Consider the following 4,471-nt stretch of genomic DNA (forward strand, 5'->3'; position numbering starts at 1 on the left):
TCTGAATAATTAAATTTTAACTATTAGAGTACAATTTTTTTTCTAACAGAATAATCACACTTTTTTAATTTAGAATAGAAAAAGTTTTTGCTCTAAATGATTAAACATTATATTGACATAAATTATTTAATACAACCACAATACATGTATAATCGAATTTATTCATATATAAAATCAGTCATTAGATTACTCAACTCCTTTGCAGTAGAATATAATCAGACTTTTCAATACATCTAATATAATCAGTCATTAGAAAATATAGTTAAGAATCGTTATTTAATTTGATATGTTTGACTATATCATATAATAATTTTCAGTTATCAACTTCATATGAAATCAATTGCACGGATATTTTCACCGTTAGTTCCTTGCACTAAAAGATAAAAGAAGAACCAAGAAACATATTTATCAAAGATCATGTTCCTTATAAAAATAAAAAACATTAATAAAAGTGCAAATGAATTAAAATTATATGCATATAAGCATCATGTATCAACATACATTGGGAAGAAATTGCCACCTGCAAAGAATTTGACAATGGAATAATTGGTGCAATGTACGTTTATGAAAGAAAGAAGGAAGTGGAAACCAAGAGAATGTGAATGTTAAGTACCTTGGGCTTGGAACTCCGAGATGAATGAATGAATGGAGCTACGAACGTGATTGTGTCTATGTTGCTTTTGTTGTCTATTTTTAGGTTTTACTATTATTAACTAACCGTGTGCCTCATGCATGTGTGGTAGCGGTCAATGTTTTTAATAACCGACAGTTAATGGCAAATGAAATGCACCCCCAAATGACCCGCAAATTCAGTTTTAAGTCATATTGTGATTGATTGTCTTGCGGATCATATTTGTTGTTGGAGATCAAAATAGTTAGCCAAAATTTAGTTAGTAAAAGTAACTTTATGTTGTAAATAAAAGTTCTAAGATTAGTTATCTTTACCTAATATTTGATCAATAATGTATTTTTTATGCTATTACATCCACATTTATCAAATATTTGCTATAATTGAATATAACTATATTAAATATATACTAAAATCAATCATAAAATTAGTTGTTAATAATAAATATAGGGTAAAATATATTTTTTGTCTCTAAAATTTGACAAAAGTTTTAAAAATATCCCTAAATTTTATTTTGTTTTAATTTTGTCCCAAAAGTTTTTGATTTGCATCAAATATATCCCCAACGGCTAATTTTTCAAAAAGGTTAAGACCAATTCAACAACAATTTCATAAGAACAACCCTTAATACAAGTAAATCAAGAATAATTTTCATACATTATTATTAAATTGGTCTTAAATTTTTTGAATATTTAGCCGTCGAGGGTATATTTGATGTAAATTGAAAGTTTTTGGGACAAAATTAAAACAAAACAAAATTTATAGATATTTTTAAAACTTTTGTCAAATTTCAGGGACAAAAAATATACTTTATCCAAATATATATTAAAATTAAAATATATATTAAAAATAAATTAAATAATATATATTTATATACAAATAAATAATAATAATTCTTTTATGATTGATTCTAATATCTATAACATTTTTTATTTGCCTAATATACACCTAAACTAATATATTTTGTACACACAAATAAAAATGGCGAAACCCACACACACACACTAGAGATACAGAATTAAATAGTCCCATGGCACAAAGAACTGATTATCTTCGACGCCCTTTTTCTTTTGGATTATTGATAAATTCGTTTTCTTCGTTTCCTTCTTGTTTGTACACTACAATAGGAGTGGCAGATAGCGGCAGCAGTTTTGTGGCAGTTATAAAAAATCGCCACAATATTAAAATTACCGGCGGTTGATGCGATGGCTATACGGGATTTTAATTTTGAAAGGGTAAATGAATCAGTTGAATGAGCATGTCAGCTTGGCAGAATTAGTTAGAGCAAGTGGTTATGAGTTAGTTAGTTAAGCAATAGAAACTGTTAGAAACTGTTAGTGTAAGTCAAGCATATATAATCTCTTGTAACAACTCACTTGAACGACGAAAAGAAATCATAATCAACTTCACTCAAGATCTCAAACTCTCTCACCCTCTTTTTTTCTTCATCACCACCATCTGTTAGCCACTGATACCTTTCATTGTATTAGAGCTGCAGATCCAAAATGACAACTCCAATCAATGCAATCGCAGTACTAGTTCAAACCAGTAACAATAACAACAAAGAGGTTTAAAACTTCTCGAACCCGATAGTGATCAAGTTAGACTGCAAAAATTTTCTGCCATGGAAAGAGCAGGTTGAATCAACAATCGAAGGGTACGAATTAGATGATCACATCAATGGAGTCAATATTCCACGCCAATTCAATTCATCCGAAGAGTATTGTTTGTTCATCACGTCAATTAACGCAAGAGACAACCCTATCTCAGTCAACGCGTTAGAAGCACTGCTACTTGCTCAAGAGGAGTGGCTTGAAAAGTTCAAAAAGATCGATCTAATTCATGCCAATCTTGATCAAGCTGGAAATTAGATAAGGTTCAAACAAATAAACAACAATTATAGTTACAATAATCATGCAAGTAGAGGAATTGGAAGAGGATATAGCTATCGAGGAGGCCATAATAATCGAGGTAGAGGTAGATTCAATTCAGGTTCAAGTTCTGGACGAGGAAGAGATCAAAATGGTTCAAGATTCATCTGCCAAGCATGTGGCAAGCTAGGACACATAGCAATTGATTGCTGGCACAAATTTATCAAAGATTTTGGAGGAAGTCATAGCAGACTTCAAGCCAACATGGCAATGGAAAATCTTGCAGCAACACCATCAACAATGTATGATCCAAATTGGTACCCTAATTCGGGAGCCACTCATCACATGATACCTGAGGTATTCAACTTCTCTAAATATGAGAACTACAATGGTAATGAGCAAGTGGTTGTAGGAAATGGAAATTCTTTATAGATTTCTAAAGTTGGCAATTCATTTCTAAAACCATTTTCATCAAATCATTGCTTTAAACTACAAAGACTGTTGCATGTTCTTGCTATCAAGAAAAATTTGCTTAGCGTTTACAAATTCATGTGTGATAATAATGTTTGGGTTGAGTTTCATCCTAACAAATGCTTGGTAAAATCACAGGATTTCAAGGAGACTCTTCTCCAAGGAACAGTTAGGAATGGTCTGTACTCCTTTGGTCTAGCTAGAATAAAGAATTCACTAAATAATATTGCTGTGTAAAGCACAAGTGTGATAAAATCCTCCAATTTTTAGCTATGGCACCTCAAATTGGGACATTCCTCTACTGATATAGTATCCAGAGTATTTAAAAGTCACAATATTCCCTTTACTCCCACTAATTCTCTTTGTAAATCCTTTTCTAATGTCAAACTGTAATAAAAAAAACTCCTTTAGAGTTGGTATACACCGACATATGGGGTCCAGCTCCAATGTCTTCAATAATGGTTCTAAATACTACTTGCATTTCATTGATGCATTCTCTAAATTCACTTGGATTTATCTACTCCATAATAGATCTCAATTGCATACAGTTTTTGTTCATTTTAAGACAATGGTTGAATGCCAATTCAATTCAAAATTAAAATCTGTACAATGTGATAATGTAAAAGAATATGTAGCTTTGGCCAAGTACATGCAGATCGAAAGAATTGTTCCTAGATTTTCTTGCCCCCATGTGCACCAGCAGAATGGAGCGGCTGAGCGCAAACACAAACACATTACAACGATGGGATTGACATTATTGACAGAAGCAGCCTTGCCAATGAAATTTTTGAGTGATGCGTTTGTCACAGCCACTCATCTCATCAACTTGCTCCCAACTCCAGTGCTAAACTATTAGTCACCCTTTGAAAAGCTGATGCCAAAGGTTCCTTCACTTGACATACTAAAGGTCTTTGGATGCTTGTGTTATCCACACACCAGGCCCTACAACAAGAGTAAACTTCAATTCCGATTTGAGTCGTGTGTGTATCTTGGGCCCGCAATCAACTACAAAGGTTTCAAATGCCTTAATAAAGCTGGGAAGATAATCACTGCAAGAGATGTTAGGTTTCAGGAAGACACCTTTCCTTACAAGTCTTCTGCCATTGGCTTCATCAATCCTTAAGCATCACACCCTCAACCAGTAAACTTAACCATACCCTCCATACCAATTCTCACTTTTCCTTCAAATCAACCATCCATACGCCCTGATAACACTTCCTCAAACCCATATCACTCCTAACCCACCTCAGCCTCAATCGAATTATCTCACCCTCCACCCAATACCTCAACCTTTACCCTCATCCACCTCACATCGACATTAAACATCTCAGCCTACTACAATTCAAACTCCATAGCCACGGTCACAAAATCAGCATTCCATGGTTACCAGAGCCAAGAATGGTATCACCAAACTAAGAGTATTTCAAGCAATTCTTTCTTAGGATCTGAAGCCAAAAACCGCAAGACAAGCACTTGAAATCCCTCATTAGAGACAAGCAAT

At 33.2% G+C, this 4,471-nt stretch overlaps 1 protein-coding gene across 4 annotated transcripts in view; it reads right to left on the minus strand.

Annotated features, from left to right (window-relative positions):
* LOC107619125 (actin-1) overlaps nucleotides 1-669 on the minus strand; it is a 3,374-nt gene extending 2,705 nt beyond the window's left edge. Inside the window, exons 1-2 of one of the 4 annotated variants that reach the window (XM_021111621.1) lie at nucleotides 614-669; nucleotides 502-520 (exon numbers count right to left, since the gene is read on the minus strand). The gene's annotated coding sequence lies outside the window, so the exon portion shown is untranslated. The other 3 variants (XM_021111623.1, XM_016321350.2, XM_021111622.1) reach the window with 3 other exon arrangements.

Source organism: Arachis ipaensis, chromosome B09 (assembly GCF_000816755.2).
Source record: "Arachis ipaensis cultivar K30076 chromosome B09, Araip1.1, whole genome shotgun sequence".
NCBI classification, from domain to species: domain Eukaryota; kingdom Viridiplantae; phylum Streptophyta; class Magnoliopsida; order Fabales; family Fabaceae; genus Arachis; species Arachis ipaensis.